Below are 20,775 nucleotides of genomic sequence, written 5' to 3'. Positions count from 1 at the left end.
CTCTGTGGAGGAACGCTGCTGTTTAGCCGCGTACTGTGCACGTCGCTTGGCAAGCCGAACTTCTCGTTCTTCGGCCGTTTCCGTGGCTCTTTGTAACTTGCGCTTTGCGGTCTGACGAGCGGCCCTTTCCTTTCCCGCCATCGCGCTATACAACTGGCCTCGACGAGAGCGCGCCGCTCTTTTATACAGCTGTTATGACGCCAGTGCCCTAGCGGGAGGAACGGGAGTTAGGCCGCAGCACCGGCTGTGCGACCGCAGGCGAGCGCACGAGCTGAGTCCCGGCTATGTAGCTACGCGGCCGCAAGCGAGCGCACGAGTTGAGCCTCCGCTTTTGCAGCTGTTATGGCGTCATATGGTAGCTACGCGGCCGCGCGCGGCGCAGCAAGCAAGAGCGTGGTTGTGCGGCTAGTATGCTTCGCATAAAAGGAGTTTACAACAGCGTGATGACTGTCTTCCATCGCGGCTGCCACCTCTCTCCTCCTATGTTGCCAGCCTCCGCTTCCGATTCCGCTAACACTCGGCCATTCTGACAGCGAACTGTCCTCAGTTTACACGGTATAGTCCTGAAGATACAAAGGGCTTTTGGACACACGCGTGCTACGTCTCGGTACGCTGTCTTCCTCGTCGGTGCTTGATTGGTTGGGCAGTTTTTGGCATCTTCCACCCCATCTCTTCAGTTGGCTGATGTGGACGGTAGTCGAGTAGACCCTTTTCTTTCCGTTCATCTCGGTCACTCTGTAGGTGTCCGCTGGGAGTATTTTAATCACCGTCAATGGACCTCTGAACTACTTCTGGGTTTTTGTTGGGGCGCCGGTGTGCTCTGGAACGCAGCGCATGACCACTATGTCTCCAATGCTCAGCTTGTCCGCTGTGAAGTGATGCTTGTCGTAGTACTGCTTCGACTTTTCTTGCGGGCTCACTATGCCCTTTTGAACCATCTTTTGAAGTTGCTCCGGACATACGCACTCGTTATTCTTCGTGTTTAGTCATCTGAGGACACCGTCCTGCGTATTTGGTTTATATCGATGCAGAATCCTGAAAGGGCTAGTGCCTGTTGAGGCATTCCATGCAGTGTTTAGGTAGCTCTCTAACTTCTTGATGTTCTGATCCCAGTCCTTGTGAGTCGCGTCCTTGATTGTAGCCATAATACATGCTACCATAGTTCGATTCGCACGCTCCACCTGACCGTTAGCCCTTGGATGGTGAGCAGAGTTCCGTGTGTGAGCCACACCATTTTCGTGACAGAAGGCTTCGAAGCCGCGGGACGTGAAACAGGAACCACGGCCTGAGATGATGCGCTCCGGTAGTCCGAACTGGGTTATAAGACTCTGCATGCACCGTACACTCTTAAGCAAAATTACACCCTTTTGCCACACAAAGTTATCGTCATCTGTCTTGTCCGCATTTCCTTTCTTTAACGTGGCGAGCCCGGTACTTTCCAGTAACGAACGGCATGCGCGTTATCAGCATGACATACATTCCCGACAGGAAAGTAGTGGGCGCGGCGTTTTCAAGAACGGAAACGCTAGCAAGGCAGATGACGATTATTGTTCTGTGGTAAGATACACGCCAAAGGGTGTAACTTTGCCTAAGAGTGTAGTACATTTGTCGTTGTCGTGTCTCGCACGGGGTAGAGACGTACAAACTTCGTCAGATTGTCCACCAACACCAAGATCCACTGGTTTTTCTTGGAACTTCTCACAAACGTATTTCCAAAGTATTTCCATGGTCCATCCTATTGCCATAAGCTCCAGTTTTCCCGCATTGTAGTTCTTCTCAGCCTCAGTGAGGCGTTTACTGAAACAAAACACCAAGTGCCAGCGTCCTGACTCAAGTTGTTGAAGGATCATTCCCGCAAGTCCATGTTTGCTTGCGTCTGTGTGGAGTTCTATTGGAGCTGAAGGGTCATACAACTTCAGAACCGGAGGCTCTGTCAGTTCTCTTCGGAGCTGGTCGAAAGCTTCCTGTTGCTCCACTCCCCAAATAAACTTTGTGTCTTTCTTAGTCAGAGAAGTGGTTCTGCCTTCAGAGCATAATGGGGAATGAACCGTCTGAAAAATCCTGTCAGGTCCAGAAATCTCTTGACACTGTGAACATCAGTTGGCGTGCTAGCGTCAAATAAAGGTTGTTGCTTCACTTCACCTGGCTGCAGGTAGCCTTTCACAATCTTGAAACCTAAGTAGTCGTGTTCGTCACTTCCAAACTCACGCTTGGATAGCTTTAGGGTTAGACCAGCAGATCGCAGAGCATCCAGTACTTGTTTGAGCCGAACCAGCAAGTCTTCCCAGTCCTTTGCTGGATTCAGCAAGTCGTCCACGTAACATAATACTACCGTGTTGCGCAGAGATCCGACGACCTTGTTCATTAGACGTTGAAATACAGCAGGACCGTTTCTCAACCCGAACACCATAGGTTCAAACTGTCCGGTCTTATAAGGCGTGATGAATGCAGTTTTGGCCTCCGATTCCTCACTCATTGGAAGCTGAAGGTATCCGTTTGCGCAGTCTAACACACAGTACATTTGTGCTCCGGACAGTCGTTGCAGCTGGTCATCAATGTTTGGCAAGGGAAAGTGTTCCGGCACCGTCTGGCTATTTAGCCGTCGATAGTCTATGACTAGACGACTTTCTCCATTTTTCTTTTTCACGAGTATCACTGGACTAGCGTATGGCGAGGATGTTTCGGTTACGATGCCAGTCGCTTTCCACTCTAACAATTTCTTGAATTGCTTGTCTTTCGTCTGCATTAGTCGTGTACGATTTGCAGCTGACTGGAGTACTACCGGAATACTCTGTGGTAGCCATTTCCAGTTGGTTACAGCACCCCAACTCTGACCAGTTCAGTGCAAAGCAGTCCCTGTATTCATTCAGCATCTTCAGCAGCGCATCCACTTGTTGTTCATTGACGTCTTTCTCGACATTCAGCCTGCAACGATCAATGGGCTTCGGCTGAGGCACAGGTCTCACGGGGATTAACTCTTCACTCCCTGAAAGCAGTTCAGCGTGAGCCAACAAACTTCCCTTGGTCAGCTGTTGGTCTTCATCCTTGTCGTTCAACTTGGGTATCTCAACCCGTCCGTGTTCGATGTGAAGTAGCATTCCCTTACCAGGCCCACTAGGTAAGATCAGATTTTCTTCACTCTTACCGGTCTCCACTGTCACCCAACACACAGTTCTTTTCGGCAGCACAATGGTTTCCTTGACACGAAGTAGTTCCATGGAGGGCTTCACCGGGACAGGGTCGATGTTAAAGAAATGGAAGATCATCTCGGTAGCCAATCCTGAGTTCATCTCCCGTAGGTATGCAATGTGGTCTTGTTCCGTACAGGTTCTACCAACCAGCATGTCCACGGGCAAGGCACCGCTGTTGACGACAATCACCTTGACCTTGCGGAATACCACGTCATCGATTTGTATGTACACCTACGAGGTCCCGATAGACCGAACTGTATATGTGCCTGTGTTCCCAAACCCATACATGTCTTGGGCCCTGCACACAACTTGTAGGCTGCACCTTGCAGCCGCTGGATGGCGCAATATACAGTCTGAACTTTCCGGGTCAATCATCACCGAGAGCTGGTGAGTTCCACTGATGGTCGCAGTTTTCAGGAAGTTTGATGGACCACTGTGACTTGTTGGATTGTCATTCACCTCGAAGCTACCAACAGGGTTGGTTTTTGGACAGTCTCTCGCTATGTGCCCATACCTTCCGCAGCTGTAGCATTTTCGCTCCGCTTGATCACGCTTGGGCGGTTCTGGCATTTTCTTCGGTGGTCCCCCACCACTTGCTTGGCCTGTGACACATGCATTTGTGATCACTTGCTCAGGGGGACGGGCGGCAGTCCAAGATATTGAGGTCGGAGGCTTGGCACGAGGTGTCGTGGCACCTGGATCACCACATTGTGGCTTGATCCCTGGTGACTTCTGCACTCTAGCTTCGCTTATTCGCTCCAGTCTTCGCAAGTCTGCCAGCAATTCATCCTCGTCCTTGTGATCATTTGCCGTCATGGATATGCATGCGTCTCTAAACCGCAGCCCCACCCAAACTTGCTCCTTGGTATATTGCATACCGAGGCCCAATCCCTTGCATAACAAGGTCTTTTCGAGGAAGTATGCCGTGATGGACTCTCTCCTCATCTGGACTCTTTCCTGCATTTGCTTCCACTTTTAGGCCTTGCTTGTCTGGCCCACAAATGTATTTTTGAAGGCAACCTTGAAGTCCTCCCACATAGTGAGGTCATCGACACGGGCCTGAAGGCAAAATCGAGCAGGTCCCTTCATGTTAAGCCTTGCGTTTTCTAGTCTGAACCTATCCGGCCAGCCGTGCAGGACCGCCATGGAATCGATACTCCTCAGCCACGCCCCAGCTTCGTGGGATGAGCCCTCACCGTCGAAATCGTGGATAGCTTTATTCAGGTCCGGTATAATGTGGAACGCTTCAGGCTTCATCTCGAGACACGGAGTAGTTACTGAAGTTTTACTGAATTTCCTCTCGAGGGGCTCCAGGAACGGCCGGTTTTGCTCCAGCAGAACTTGTATCATTTGGATTTCGTGAGTTCCGCCGCCGTCTGCCATCTTCGGGGTTGTCTAGCGTCTCCCTAGGCGTACACACAGCTTTTCGCCTCCAGCTGAGTGTCTAGGCTTACGACGTTTACACACAGCGCGTCCGCACACTCGTTTCTGAGGCAGCACAAAGACTCACGTTTTCGATGTCGGTACCTCACGAAGACGGTACCGCTGCGTCTCGTAGACGTCACATAGAGCGTCCGCACGCACATTTTTCAAGGCAACACAAAGGGTACCTTTTACGGTCAGTACCTCACGAAGACAGCGCCAACGCAGCGTCCGTTGAAAAGTCAGCGAGCATCACCGTCGGCGCAATCCCACGACATCGGCTTCCAGGATCGCTTCACCACGAAGGTTTCGGTGTATCCCACTTCTGAGATGTTAGGAATTTCTTCGCAGACACACAGATTATTAAAGAGGGGCGCTCTTTAATAGATAAATAAAAGAAAAAAAAGAGTTCACAACAGCGTGACAACTGCATTCCTTTGCGGCCACCATCTCTCTCCTCCTATGTTGCCAGCCTTCGCTTCCGATTCCGCTAACATACTGTTCAACCGCGTGCTGTTTAGGGGCGGAATGATTTTTTTTACTATTATTATTTAGTAAGATGTGCAAATTTACAGGCCACCATCAAAGCTGTCCGCTGTGCAACGGGCAATTCCACAAAATGGACGTCATATGCCTTGTCGAATAAAGAAATGCTTGTTTTCTCCATAAATATGCTCGTTCCGAGCGCTTTGTGCGTGTCACATTGTTGGAAAACGCGTATTTAAACCTACGTGAAAAGGCGGAACATGCGAAAGTGCTGAACGGACGAGATTACTAACGAATGATATTTGCTTTTAAGAACATCCTGCAGAAAACATTGACGCATCCCAAGCACCTCTCACGTACACAGGAGAAATTTACCATCCGGCAGTTGAAAAAGGAGATTACACCGTATTTACATGATTGCCAAGTCATTGTGGTGCCCTTGGAAACGAGCGAGCAGACGCAGCCGCTCTATCTTCACATACCAGTACCGACTGCGCCGCTATTCTGACGTCAAGAACAGACGCAGCCGGAGAGCTCCGTGCGCTTGCTCGCAAGCTTACGTTGGCCCAGTGGAATTCGGCAGACTCTAAAAACCAGTGCCTTTATTCCCTGGATCCAGATCTGAAGCTCCGCCTTCCACATGGCTTACTACGACGGGAGATAACTCTCACTTATAGTCTATGGCTTGAAGTAGCTTTTACCAATGTGTACTCCTACCTCATCGGAATGGCCATAAGTCCAGATTGTGAAGCTTTGCGGGTGCAAAGAGACGAGAGCACAGCTTCTGTGTGATTACAGAAGCCAGAATTCTTGGACTCTGGTCCAGTCGACGTCGGCACGAACCGTTTTAAAAGCGCGAGTGTGCTATTTAAGAGAAATGGGACTCATTGAAAAGCTATAGAATATGCGAACTGATGTGTTCTTTTTTTCTTAGTCTTCTTTTGTTATCCGTTCTGCCCTTACCCCATTCCCCTGCGCAGAGTAGCCTACCGGACACTTAATCTGGCTAACCTCCCTGCCTTTAACCTCTTGTTTTCCTTCCTTCCTTCCTTCCTTCCTTCCTTCCTTCCTTCCTTCCTTCCTTCCTTCCTTCCTTCCTTCCTTCTTTTTTACATGCAGTTTTTCCTGTTCGGTACGACAGCGGCCAGCGGGTTGCAAGATTCAGCGTCCTTAGTCATCACTACGGCAGCTTCCTATGGAGACTGTGCGTACGTACTGCCACACCATGACGATCACTGGGCGTCAACGCGTCCAGGAGCATCGACATCATCAAGAGCGCATATAAGCCAGCCTCCACCAGCACCTTCCAGTGGGCTCGTCGGCTGGCCGCCAGTCAACATGACCAACCCGTTGCTTTTTTACATGCAGGTCAGTAGCAAAGCTTCTACTGTTAAATTCATTGATATGTGTTTTATCCAGCTGACGTGCCCACGCAGCCTTTGTACGCTCTGTTTGGTTGTTCAGGATTTTGTCTTCTCTTTTCTAATGCTTTCTGGGGACGTAGAGCCCAATCCTGGACCTGGGCCTACGACTGATGAACTGTTGATCGAACTACTCAATGGTCAGAAGAAAATAGAAAAACGGTTAGATGAAATTGAAATGAAACTAAAGGTGGCTGAGGAGTCGGCAATGGCTATGAAAGAAGTCAGCAAAAAAGTCTTTGGCCTCGAGAAAAGTGTGCAGAGGTTGCAGGACAAATTTGTCGATCTAGAAGATCGTTCCAGGAGGAACCACCGTCTGGTTTTTGGGGTCAAAGAAACAGCTGCCGAAACTCATGATGATCTGAAGCAAGCTGTGTTAGAGGGCGTGTTTAAGAGCGTTCTCGGCCTGCAAGTTTCTTCGTCTGAACGACTTCTCAGGATTGGGCGCAGACACGGGACTAGACCACGACCAGTCATAATCAAGCTTTTCGACCACCGCGAAAGAATGGCCGTACTACAGAATTGTTTCAAACTGAAAAATAAAGATATTTTGGCCTCGAAAGACTTCTCAGCACCCACAAGACTGAAAAGAAAGAAACTCTGGGATAGCGACTTCGAAATTAGAGCTGCTGGGGGGAAGTCCAACTAGTGTACGACAAAATTAGGATTAATGGCGAGCTATTCCGATGGGATGGTGCAAGTGACAGAAGGATTACCACAGGAAGACAAACTGAAGAAAGACACCAGTCACAATGAATACAAACCGATGCCCAAAAGCCCCTCCGTTTCATCAACCTTAATGCACGTTGCATCGTTAATAAATCTGATGATATTGAAAGTATTATTTTAACACACAAGCCGCATATTCTTATAATCACGGAAACTTGGCTTCACACCGATATCTCCGACGAGGAAGTAACACCACCAGGTTATGGAATTCATCGTAAAGATAGAAGTTCGCGCGGTGGTGGCGTTGCAATTATTTATCAACAGTCACTACTCGTGTCTACGTTACCTGACATACATGCAACTGAGTGCGTCCTCATTAAAGTATACTTGGATGGGCACAATGTAATCGTAGGAGGCTTCTACCGTCTCCCTACTCAAGGTAACTTTTTTCTCGAGCTTAACGAATTCCTTTGTTCTAGCAGAAGCTATTCTGGTAATGTCCTCTTGGGTGGCGACTTCAATATGCCTTTAATCGATTGGAGTGCCGATTATCCTGAGCCGCTTTCTAGTGCTGCTGAACCTTTTGTTGACTTCGTAGTATTCCATGATTTAGCTCATTTAGTAAAAGAGCCAACGCGCAGTCAGGATGATACAGCTTCAATTTTAGATCTATTCCTTGTAAGCAATGCAGTGCTCAGTCGTGATCCCGAAGTACATATTTTTGACGGAATATCTGATTACAAAATGATATCTTTAACAGTTCAACTTGGCCGTCCGGCTGAAACCAACAAAAGAAGATGCCTCGTTCCAAACTTTTGCCGCGCTAAGGACGTTGACATATTGGACGCCATGTGTAGGTCGCTGGCTGATTTCATACTTCTTTCTGAATCGGGCACGTGCTGCGTGAACGAGCTGTGGTGCTTCTTTAGGAACCTAGTCCTAAAATGCGTCAGGGGCTTCGTTCCAATGAGACTAAGCATTCAACAGCGCACACGCCCATGGATTACAAAGTAGATAGTGCAGCTGGAACGGAAGGCCACACGAATAAGAAAACAGCACCATCAGTATACCACAGAGGGCAACGCCAGTAATCTTTCCAACATACGTCTGCAACTAAAGGCAAGCATTAGAAAAGCAAAGTAATACTATCAAAGTGTGTCTTTGAAGAATTTTCTGCTGCCTTCCCCGGCAAAGTTCTGGCATCATTTTTCTTCGAAAAAGCAGCTCTTGTCCAGTTTCTGCATCGACTGGGAAACCGTAACTGATAAAAGTTTGGCAGCAAAATCTTTCAATCAATTTTTCTGTTCGGTATTTAATTATGGATGATGACGGTGGCAAACCAAGCTATTACCTTCCAGTTGATTGCCCGCCAAGTGCAAATATCTCAGTGACCAAAGAAGGCATTTTATCTGTCTTGTTAAATTTGAATACAAAAAAAATGGCCTGGAATGGATAGCATACCTACTGCTTTTCTCGTGAAATATGCCGAGTGGTGTTCGAAATATCTGTGCATCCTATTTAGCAAGTCTTTATCGTGTGCAGAAGTTCCGGATGACTGAAGTACGCAAAGGTTACCCCAATACCCAAATCAGAAAACAGGTTGCTTATCACTTCGTATAGACCGAAATTCATTGTTACACACATGTGCAAAAACACTTGAGCATGTTATATTTAAGCATATTTCGGTCTTCCTGAATGACAACAATATAATTGATTCCACGCAGCATGGGTTTCGGAAGGGACTCTCTGCAACAACACAGCTACTCGAAACTATCCACGAACTCGGAGCAGTTCTAGACAGACAGGGCCAAACTGATATAATATTCATATATTTCGAAAAAGCATTCGACCGTGTGTCTCACACTAAGCTGCTGTTAAAACTGCAAACACTACTTAAAAATCATTTTTTTATTTCATGCAATTCTGCATATCTGTCGTTAAAGCGGCAAAGTATCTTCATCGATGGCGCGCGTTCTGGATCAACACCGGTTCGGTCGGGCATTCCGCAAGGGTCCGTCCTTGGGCCTCGTTTCTTTCTGTGTGTCAATGACTTAATAAAAGGAGTAAACGTGAAAAAACTATTATTTGCAGACAACTGTATACTATATCAAGAAGTTAATAGCGTAAATGATCAGGTCTGTTTGAATTCTTCACTAGCCAAGGTAGAAGCGTGGTGCGTCACATGGCAAATGAATATTAATGCAAAGAAAACGGTTGCTATGTCAGTAACACAAAAACGCCACCCCTTAAAATTTTCTTACAGTTTCATCGGTAATAGTCTATCTACAGTTTGGAGCTACAAATACTTAGGCCGCGTAATTTCATCCGACCTTAGATGGAACGAACACGTTTCTCATATTACAAAAAAAAGGCAATGCGCCAACTTCGTTACTTGAGAAGGTCGTCACGACAGTCCACACAAGAAATCCATCTTTTAGCGTACAAAACGTATATTAGACCAATTCTTGAGTACGCCTCGGTAGTATGGGAACCGTACACCCAGAAGAACATTATACAATTGGAAAACATTCAAAGAAAATCTGTTAGATTCGTATTTAACAGTTATAGCTGGCACGTATCTGCGACTTTTCTTATTAACAAAACTAACCTGGAAACATTAAAATTTAGGCGATATAGAGACCGACTGAAATATATGTATCTACTTTATCATGATATGCTGGGGGTAGATAAGGATATGTATATTACTTTAGTTTCCAGGCGTGCAACACGATCTAATCATCCGAAAAAAATTAAGGAATTTCCTTGCAGAACAAACGCATTTAAAAACACGTTTTTTCCTCGGACGATAGGTGAGTGGAATGAGCTCTCTGCCAGTACGGTGGAATGCCCGACCATCCAATCATTCTGCAACATGCTGAATAGTATTTAGACGTGATATTATATGTATGTGCATGCATATGTATATATATGTATATGTATGTATAAATTTCATTTTTCTTTTTTTTTTTTTTTTTTTGATTTACATTATACCCAAGTGCTTCTTTCGCTTGCTTGTCATTATTATTCATAGATTTTTGCTGCTCAACCAACCGAGCATGAGCGATGTCTTTCAGCACACCAGTAGGAATGCGACTACGTGTTATCAATATCGCGTTGTTATCAATATGCTCTGCACAGCTCGCGCAGTTCAGCGAATATCCGTATTTTAAAATATATTCAAATTTTTTAAAGCTTTTTCGTTGGGACGTTCTGTACGGCTCGTGCGCATCAGGGAATATGTATATTGCAATGTAATGATTTTTGCTGTGCAGTTTTTGTACGCATGTATATCACACTGTCCACTCCTGCCCAAGGCCTCAAACTAAGGCCGGCAGTATCCTGTAAATAAAAAAATTAAAAGCAATACAATACATATTCTACGACAATGACATCTAACTTCCAAATATTCCCCATTCTTTGACCCTCTTCACTGGCCCTTAGAAGCACAAATACACGAATTGTTTACGCGTGACGCAATTTGTTCTTGTTTTTTTTTTTTTTGCGACGCAATATTTGGCTTCGGCGTCCGGGATGAAAGGCTACGTACAGAAGCCAATGCTTCAGGGCACGTCAGACAGACCGCCGTCAGCCAGACGCTCCCAAATACTTCTACGTCCACTCAAAAAAATAATTCATCAGCCATTCCACTCTGCGAAAATGGATGATCAGCGAAGCTGTTTAGTGCTCGACACAGAGGTGACCCTGAATATTGAACAAAGGAGCGAACATATTTATTGTCCTAATCTGTGGTCATCGTGGCGATATAGATACGCACACACATTCGCTTATCACCTCTGTTATTACATGTGTCCGTCAGGTAAGAAAATGAATAGCTCATGCCCCCTTAAGCAATGTCACATACCCCCGTAAACGCGGCCTCCCCATTACGACTGCAAAAGAGAAAAATTCTACGCTGGAATGACGAGTGGCAACGGAGCCAGCTGTGGAAGACGACGATGGCGAACGCGCTGACTGCGGCATTAGCGCGTTTGCGCGATTGGCGCCGAGATTTCTTTAACAAACCTTGCTGAAAAAGTTGTACAAAAATTTTTCTTTTCAGAAACATCTGTTCTTACCCTTGTGTCTGGGACCTCATTGGGTCCCACGTGTGACAAGGGTAGTTCAAGGGCGCGACAGGTCCTCGAGCCTGCAGGGACATGTGCCATTGAGCTTGGACCCTTTCTTCACTATGACCAGGATCAGTTCACATGATGATTTGTTTTTGTCAACATCTCGGTCTCATTTCTTTCCAGATTCTAGCCATAGACAACTTCGCTGCAAAAAAAAAGAAAATGCGCGGGTGCGAAGCGCGTTTTCAGTTGTGCAACAGACGGAAAGACAAAAGTTCCTCCTTTTTGAGCTCCTACGCGTTTTCGTTTGCCAGAATATTTGCCGGTGCCAGCTACGCGCTACCGTGTTATCACTCCTAACAATCGCTCGTGGAGATTGCGACACGTTTGTCCGTTTATTTTCAAGTTGAGCATAACTTTTCTCACCAATAACTAATGACTAGAGTACCGAAACAAGTTATATATTTTTGTGTGCAGTACAAAACATCACTAACTTGTTTCCCTAACATTCAGTCAAGGCAAAAATAACAGGCCAACTTGCCTTTCCCTATCTACGTTACGCGGCCAAGACTGCCAGCTTGCCATGCGCTTAAGTTTCGTTAAGTGCAGTGTACTCTGGCAAAAAAAAAAAGAATTCTCACTTTGCCGTTGTCAAACACCGCAGGAGGGCCGAGTCGAATAATAGCAGGGACGCAAAAACATGCCAAGAGACCAGAGTTTGCACGAACTACAGCAAAAAAAAAAAGAAAAAAAAGCACTGCGAACGCTCACATGTGAAGCTGGCCTTGCTTCAATGGCGTGGCTTTGGCTTGTCGCTTGGTGACATCAGAAGAGGTCGCAAATTGTTTATTCGCAAAAAGCTCAAGTTATTATACATGGGAAGCTTATCTGTTTCCCCCGCAAGGAAATAAACGAATAAAACATTGACTGTAGACTTGATGTTACATTTATTTTTTGTGGTGCTCGCATCAGCTGGTGGTTCGAGTTATAACTAGGACGTGACGTTTGAGCTTGAGTTTATTTAACCACATGGTACATAATAAATGTGTACTTGTGGTTGCGTATCACGGTAAAAAAGCTGCATAAAAGCAGCTTGACGGCCCCCATAACACCTAAAACAAAACCAATACATCTTTGCTGATACCAGTTACTGCTTAGTGTCGGCCCTTTAATTTTTTTTTCTTTCTCTATGGTGCGTGTCCCTCGCTAGTGTCAACTTATCTTTCAACCTCCCCCTCCCCCGTCAACTAGTGCTTGGAAGCAAACTGGATTTTTCATTGTGCTTAGCGTTCCTGCTTTTCATCTTTGTGTCGTCTCTTTTTCTGAAGTAGCACGAAAATCGTTTGGCTAGGTTAACTTCTCAAGCGCTCATTAAAGGTTAGTTCTCTGGCGACTTATACGCTTGAGGTATTGTGAGGCCTTTCTTCGATGGAATAAAGCAATAAAGCAAACGCACCAGGAATATAGCAATCTTCTCTGACTTCAAAGTCTCTCTGGAGACACTAACGCAATGCTTTCTTCAAGGGGACAACTGCTCGCTTTGCTATGAAGTCAAGAAAATATTGACCGTTGCCTCTTGTTCCGATAATCAGATTCATTAGCAATGAATCCCAAACCAAGTTAGAATAACGGCGAATTAAGTATCGCACAGCATGACTACTGCGGCGCATACTTACACCAATACAATTTCCTGCATTGGACGCCAAAACAGCACTTCAGGGACTGAGGCATAATTTGTCAAAGATGATGTGGTTCGATGAACGGAAAAAACCGTCTCTTTTCGTACAGCATATAACAACCCTTCGCTGTGCTTCTCACCGAACTGCAATATTGAACGCACTTCAGACACACTTCATACAGTGCATGCGACTTGAAGTGCCGCAAACACCCCGTTTTCGATGTCGTATCAGGGAAGGACCTCTCTTGCAACTGCGTGCGTTGGCGCCAGCACCGGGGTAGCTTCTTCAATAACAACATATTGTTATGGAATGTTCCCAATTTAATGAACATTGGGAGCATGATCGTCTTGGCGTCTTAGATAGGCATCCATTATATGTAAAGAAACCATTCAAGCCCTGGTCTTGTCCCTATAATCAAAGAGAAGCTTTGAAAGCCTTGGGGAATTTTCTTGTGAACAGTACACATTCAGTTACTTGTGAATAGCGTTATTTGAGTAGTGCAAGTTTATTGCGACAGCCATCGTATGGACATTCCATGCAAATTGTCTTCGTCAATGTCACTGTGATGTTGCGATTATACCATATATATATATATATATATATATAGCACCGTCAGAAAAGCAAAGCGCTACAGAAATTTAATGTGACTGAAAACACATTCAGAAGTACGGTAGACACGTGCAAGCGTCCAATAAAGACATCCAATCCGGCGGGGTTCCTTGTGCAGCGTACACATTGCGAGCGTAAGCAGCATCTCTGACTGGTGCCGATACAACTGTTTCTGGAAGGTAGTTGATTAAGCGAAGTTGTAACATCCCTCTTAGAAATGGACTGTTTATATCACAAAAGAATAATAACCGAGAGACAAGTTGGTTAACAAAAAATGAACCAAACCCTAACCTCCACTCTCAAAAGGAAGAAATAGATTATCGCGCCGCATGGCCTCAACCCGTGAGCTCCATACGAAAGTAGTGTTAATGACGGTTCCCCCAGGACCGTGGAGGTAGCGTTGGCCTGACGGTCGGGAGCTTGACCAGTGGTTGTCGGATCGCACCGCTGGTACGTACGAGCTGTTACAAACAGCGCACCCAGATGTTCACGATCGTGCCGCTGACTGCACTTTGCCGCGGCTCACGAGTCCCGAGGGGGAGAGGCAGAAGACGCGGCGGCTGCGTAAGGATGAACAACGAAGCCTTAATTCCATAGTTACGGAGGGGTCAGCTCTGCAGGCTTCCTGGCGGAGAGCGACACACACTCTAGCTTGCTCGAGTGTGCTGAAGGCTGCAGTCCGTTGGCGGGAGCATCATTTCTATAGTCAAGAATGCGCTCGCTCAAGAGAAGGAGGAGCGAACGCTCTCGCCGCTTGCCGCCATTGCTCGGTACACGGAAGCCAGTACAACGGATTCTAACCGCCACTGGCCCAGAGGGAAAGGCACTGATATACATACACACAGACACCACCGGCGCCTTCCTTGCCGAGGAGAGGAGCATCAAAGCTACCTGATTCGATACCCTCGCTATGTAATGAAAGAGAAGGAAGGAAACCAAGGGACCCGATTTTTATTTGTCATATCATAAAGAATGCAACAAACAATGACACCAAGTGCAGCATAGGGGAAATTACCTGAAGTTCTTAATTGAAATAAATAAATGATCAGGCGAGCTTTGATGCCTTCAAGTAGCATGTCTGGATTTATTGACCAGTTGCTTTCACCCAAAGAGTTCACGTAAACGTGAAGCTACGGCAAGAAGGATGTTCCACACCCGCCACCAAGGCCGTGAGTGGTGGCGCTGGCTAACACTCCCAGAGTTAGTTCTTGAAGATAAAAACATAAACACTCCGGAATGCGAAGATGATAGTTCGTATCCCACCTGCGGCCAGTTGTTATTTCATCCACTTTCATTTCTGTTTATTTGATCATTGCTTCATTTCAATTGAGAACTGCAGTTAATTTCCCTTATGCTGCCCTGCATTCATATATATATATATATATATATATATATATATATATATATATATATATATATATGAAGCGGTATGAGCCTTCGAATAGAAGATGAATAAGCGCAGGAACCTGGGTACAGGAGAAGAAGAGAATCAAGTTAGAATAAATATAGACAAGATGAATGCCAGTTTCATAGCAATGTTTTACGTCTATTGTGTCCTTTAACTAGGAACGCTACATTATTTTGGCGCAGTCGACAACCGACTCCAACATGTAGGTGACATTTTTCGTTGAGGAGACCTTCGCAGAGCAGATCATCTTTTCAAGATACCAAGCTCAAGATGAACCAGAGGTGGAACTACCTCGCGAACTCAACTCGGCAGAACTCGTGAACCTGGTTTTAGAAAAGGCTTCCATGGACACTGCTGAACTACGTCGGAAGGGTGCTGTGAAAGTTAACTTGCGTCTGGCTATTTTCGACGAATTAGTTCTTCAACCTATGCGTCGAAGGGACTCTGGATCACGGTCTTCGACGGACCGGGTGAGCCTCGTTTTGAAAGCTCTTCAGCTATAGCAAGAACAGATTGCGCAACAAAACCAATTGGTGGCATCGCTTCTAAGCTGTCTAAACGCTGAGAAGCCGGTGACTAAATTTGTAGAACCCGATGCGTTCGACGGCATTTCCCACAAGCTTAGATTGAGCCGGCGGCGTCACCCGGTGAGCAGGCGCCTTCATGAGCCCAACCGATGGCGAGTTTAGAGGCCACGTCGCCGAGTGCTGTGGATGGGAAATGGTCTCGAGCTCTGGTAATGAATGTGTGATGTCAGTTACCGATGCAGAGTTAGAGACCCGCAGTGGCAAAAGCAGGCTTCGCAAGGGTTTTGCGGCGGACTTCTCCGTCTGAGGGCTGCAGGGCACACCTGCCGCAGCATCGAAGCGGTAGCTCTCAGGAGCGCCGCACGAAGTGACACGGACAGAGAATAGAAGCAGACAGAAACTTCCATACATTGGAAGCTGTGGATAGTAAGTATCATTCACATTGTTTCAAGTTTGTGTAATGTTTGTAAAAATACATGTATTACACCGAAATGATTAATGTTCCAAATGCATTTGATGCGCATCTTTCGAGACGTGGTGCCTCTGAGGAGAAGAAGAAATCACTGTGCTCAAAATCAAGCCTTGCCTTGCAGATATGCAGAGAGACATTAAGTAAGCGTGTAATTGTAAACCTGTGTACATGTAGTAAACCTTGTTAATTTGAAGTCGTAGGGGCTATGGAAAATCTCAGGACTAACCAAACACAATAACATAATCCCGGCAAGAAATTTCATTGCTAATTTTCGTGGCTACTTTGCTACAACACGCTACATTTAATTGAAGCAGTTTGGATTTCTGAAAGTAATAAGCTATGCTAATTTGTCGCACCCAGTATTTTGTGGCTCCTGATGGGTAATGCTTTCTAGTAGGACAACTACCATATTTACTCGCATAATGACCGCACCCCAGAACTGGTGCATCAAAATTTGTTTTACCCCTTCATGCTGTGATGGTACCGCATATATACCATAGCAGCAAGTGATGATAGCATTAATGACACATGTTCGCTACTTTGCGAGGCACCTATTGCACGCCATTCTTTAACCCTTTGGTGGTCAAAGACGTGAATATACGGCTCCGCAAACAAATGGAAAATGGTCGATGTCATATAGTTACGACGCCGGCTGCATCTTAAACTGCACGCTAATTCGCTAACGTATTTTGCCCAGCATGTGCTGGCACTCTGCAGGAATACAGGGAATTTTTTTTTCGTCACGCTGATAGTTCACCGGCGCGTCTGCTACTGCTCGCACATCTGGGCGCGCGGCGGTTAGTTCCTGGTTTCGTCCTGCAGGCATTTGCTGCTTCTTGCTGATGGCTATCTGATTTCTAATCCCTGAAAGGATGACCGCTTGATACTCAGGAATTTAATGTTCAAAGGAGTGCGATTACATCCATTCACAGCAGGCACTGGTACACAGGAATGATGCTACCGTGCCTCCGTTCCCCTCCTCCTTTTTCTAGACTCGCAAACTCATTCCCTCTCGTTGCCAATAAGATGGATTAGCCGACGTTTCCCCCTACTTTCGTTTTCGAATGAGCACATGACCATAGATTTTTCCTGAGTGAGCTTACCTACGCAGTTTGATTACGCTATGGACGGATCATGCTATGCCAACTCAAAATATTTGTTTCTCACTTTACGGTTGCCCTGAAAAATTTACGACAGACAGACAGGCGGACGGACGGACGGACGGACGGACGGACGGACATACATACATACATACATACATACATACATACATACATACATACATACATACATACATACATACATACATACATACATACATACATACATACATACATACATACATACATACAGACAGACAGACAGACAGACAGACAGACAGACAGACAGACAGACAGACAGCGAACTTTATTTAATCCTGAGGAGCTACTGTCTGGACCTCCTAACGGGAGGCTTTTGTAGCCGCTGGCTGCAGCCACGTAGAGGACAGAACGCCGTGACGCTCCGCCCTTTCCTGGGCCCTCTGGATAGCCTGGGTTTGATTTTGGAGTACCGTGCTTCTGATGGCCTCCTCCCATTCGGCTTCGCTGGAGAGAAAGTCGTTAGGCAATGCGGGACATCGCCAGGGCATGTGAGCCATAGAACAAAACGTTTCACTGCAGTCGGGACAACTAGGGTCCACATCTGAGTACATTCTGCTGAGGAATGCCCGCGACGGGAAAGAATCCGTCTGCAGCATTCTAAGAGTAGCTGACTGACCTCTACTGAGCTTCGGGTGAGGCAGAGGATAAATTATCCAAACAAGATGTTTAGTAATTTCATTAAATGTGAGGAGTGGATCGTTCTGCTTAGTCCCTTCCTGCCCCTCTGGAGCCTCCAGACCATCGCGGCGCGTGATTTCTCGTGCGCGGTCGTGGGCCAGCTCGTTGAAGTTTGGGAAGCCCTCGAGAACGTTTGTCCCTGTGTGTGCGGGGAACCACGTGATAAAATGAGAACCGGGGCAACCCCTTTTCTCTAGAATAGAGGCCGCTTCTCTTGCGAGGTTACCCGATTTGAAAGCTCTGATCGCGTCTCTCGAGTCAGTGTAAATGTAGGAACGCTCTGGGTCACACAAGGCAAGCGCAACCGCAATTTGCTCTGCTATACTCGCGGTGGCCGCTCTGACCGAGGCCGAGGAGCGAAGCACCTCCTGTCCGTCTACAACCGACAACGCGAACACTCTCCTGTTCCCGTACTGCGCCTCGTCGACAAAAACCGCGGAGTCTCTATCATCTCTAACTTTCTTCAAGATGGCTCGTGCACGGGCGTTACGTCTGCCCATGTTGTGCTGTGGATGCACGTTTCGCGGGAAGGGCCTCACCAGGTAGGTCGCCCTCGTTTCTCGTGTCAATGTTATGCGCCGGTCCTCCATTAACCTAGGAGCCATGCCAACCTCGACGAGAATTCATCTGCCAGCTTTGGTCGACGATAGCCTAACCACCTGGGCAGTGACCTGTGCCTCTATGATCTCGTCTATGCTATTGTGCATACCGAGTTGATCTAGCCTGTCGGAGCTCGTGGCAATATGCAAGCCTAGCACTTTCTTGATGCTCTTGCGCATGAGGGTATTTAATTTGGCCTTTTCCATTTTTGTCCATACTAGAGCTGACGCCACATAGTTAATATGACTCATGAGAAACGCGTTGTACATCCGACAGATGTTGTCTTCACCTAACCCCTTCTTTCGGTTGGACAAACATATTCTCCGCCTTGGCTGTAACGTGGGTAATTCTTCTGGCATTACAGCCCCTCGCGTCTATGAGCAGGCCAAGGATCTTAACTGAGTCGACTCTAGGAATTTTCTATCCATTATTCGCGTATAATACCACGGGTAGCTGGTTGAGGGGTGTCAGACCCCTAACCCCTTGCCTTGCAGGTCTGTAAGGTAACAGCTCCGATTTACTCGTAGACAGCTTGAGACCCGTGTCCGCGAGGTAAGCCTCCGTCTCGTCCAAGGCCGCTTGTAAAGCTTGCTCCATTTCAGCTAGGGAGCTCCCTGGGCACCAGAACGTGCTGTCATCTGCGTAAAGTGCATGACTTATGCCCTAGAGGTCGCCCAGCCTGTCTGATAGACCCTTCATGACTATATTGAAGAGCAGTGGCGATATTACTGATCCCTGAGGGGTACCCCGAGCCCCCAATCTGTACCCGCTCGACCGAATCTGCCCCACCTGAATAGTAGCAGTTCTATTCATCAGAAAGGACCTGACAAAGGCCTGGAATTTGACTCCCAGGCCTATCCCTGCAGTGGCCTGCAGAATGTATATATGTAACACTGTGTCGAACGCCTTAGTGAGATCCAGGGCGAGAATTCCTCTCACGTCCCGGGTGCCGCTATCAAAGATTTGCTTCCTTAGCATTAGCATAACCCCCTGCGTCGATAGGCCGGGCCGAAAACCAACCATATTATGTGGGAAGAGGTCTCTGCGCTCTATGTACCCGGAAACCCTGTTCAAGATCGCGTGCTCAGCTACCTTGCCTATGCACGAGGTTAGTGATATTGACCTCATGTTGTCCAAATGAAGGGGTTTTCCTGGTTTAGGGATGAGTGTCACTATAGCCGACCTCCATCCGTCAGGCACCTGTCCTGTCTCCCATACCCTGCTGACCTCCTTAGTTAGAAGTTAGGTTTCGTAATAGCCTGCTAGAAACGTTATCCAGACCCGGAGCCGATCTGCTGTTTAAATTGTAGAGCGCCGCCCTGTTCTCCAATTCTGTGAAGGGCGCCTCCAGTTCCTCTACTGTCGCACATTCGGTTTGCGGATAATCCTCTTCCTGCGTCGGTCCTATAGGAAGGTATCTATCCGCGATCGCATTCAAAAGTGACTCTTCAGTACCTCCCTCCTGTCTGTGCCGGTGTATGACTTTACTAAGTGTTTGGCTCTGATTATGCTTTGTCTGTGCGTCACCCAGGAGGTGTTTGAGGAGGTTCCACTTCCTTCCTGAGCACATGAACCCGTCTACTGCAGCGCAGACCTCGTCCCATTGTAGCCCATTGAGCTCCGCGCAATATCTCTCGATCTCTCTATTAAGCTCCACAACCTTTTTTCTCAGCCTGTGATTTAACCTTTGTGTTTTCCACCTGATCAGAATTGACGATTTTATCTCCAACAGGTGCGCTAGGTGCGGATCCATTCTTAGAACCTCCGCTTCCGTTTGTACTACCTTAGTAGCCCTCTCGACGTCCTCCGTTAACGATTCGATGGCCTCGCCAAACGAGGAAAAAGTGCTCGTTCGCTCCTTCCTAAGTTTCCTGAACTCATTACGAAGTTTTTTTTTTTTTTTTTTGAAATAGGTATCTGAAGAATTTCGTCATCATCATCATCAGTCTATTTTATGTCCACTGCAGGACGAAAGCTTCTCCCTGCGATCTCCAAATTCCCCTGTCCTGCACCAACCAACTCCTACCAGCACCCGCAAATTTCCTAATTTTATCGCACCATTTAGTCTTCTGCTGTCCTCTACCGCGCTTCCCTTCTCTTGGTATCCATTCTGTCACCCTAATGGTCGAACGCTTATCTAATCTGCGCATTACATGATCTGCACAGCGCCATTTCTTTCTCTTCATGTCTATTATAATATCGTCTATACCCGTTTGCTCTCTGATCCAAACCGCTCTCTTTCTGTCTCTTGAAGTTATGCCTAGCGTTCTTCGTTCCATCGCGCTTTGCGTGGTCCTTAACTTGTTCTCCAACTTCTTTGTCAGTCTCCAAGTCTCTGCCCCATATATCAGCACCGGTAAAGTGCACTGATTGTATACATTCCTTTTCAATGATAACGGTA

At 46.8% G+C, this 20,775-nt stretch overlaps 1 long non-coding RNA gene and 1 pseudogene across 2 annotated transcripts in view; both read right to left on the bottom strand.

Moving 5' to 3' along the window:
* LOC140218933 (uncharacterized) overlaps window positions 1-20,775 on the bottom strand; it is a 263,727-nt gene that overhangs the window by 11,072 nt on the left and 231,880 nt on the right. The gene's annotated exons all lie outside the window — the stretch shown is intronic.
* Window positions 549-4,574, bottom strand: LOC126521531 (uncharacterized; annotated as a pseudogene).

This window comes from Dermacentor andersoni, chromosome 6, assembly GCF_023375885.2.
Source record: "Dermacentor andersoni chromosome 6, qqDerAnde1_hic_scaffold, whole genome shotgun sequence".
NCBI classification, from domain to species: Eukaryota; Metazoa; Arthropoda; class Arachnida; order Ixodida; family Ixodidae; genus Dermacentor; species Dermacentor andersoni.
The sequence above is the reverse complement of the archived record's forward strand: the minus strand, read 5'-3'. Positions and strand labels throughout refer to the sequence as shown.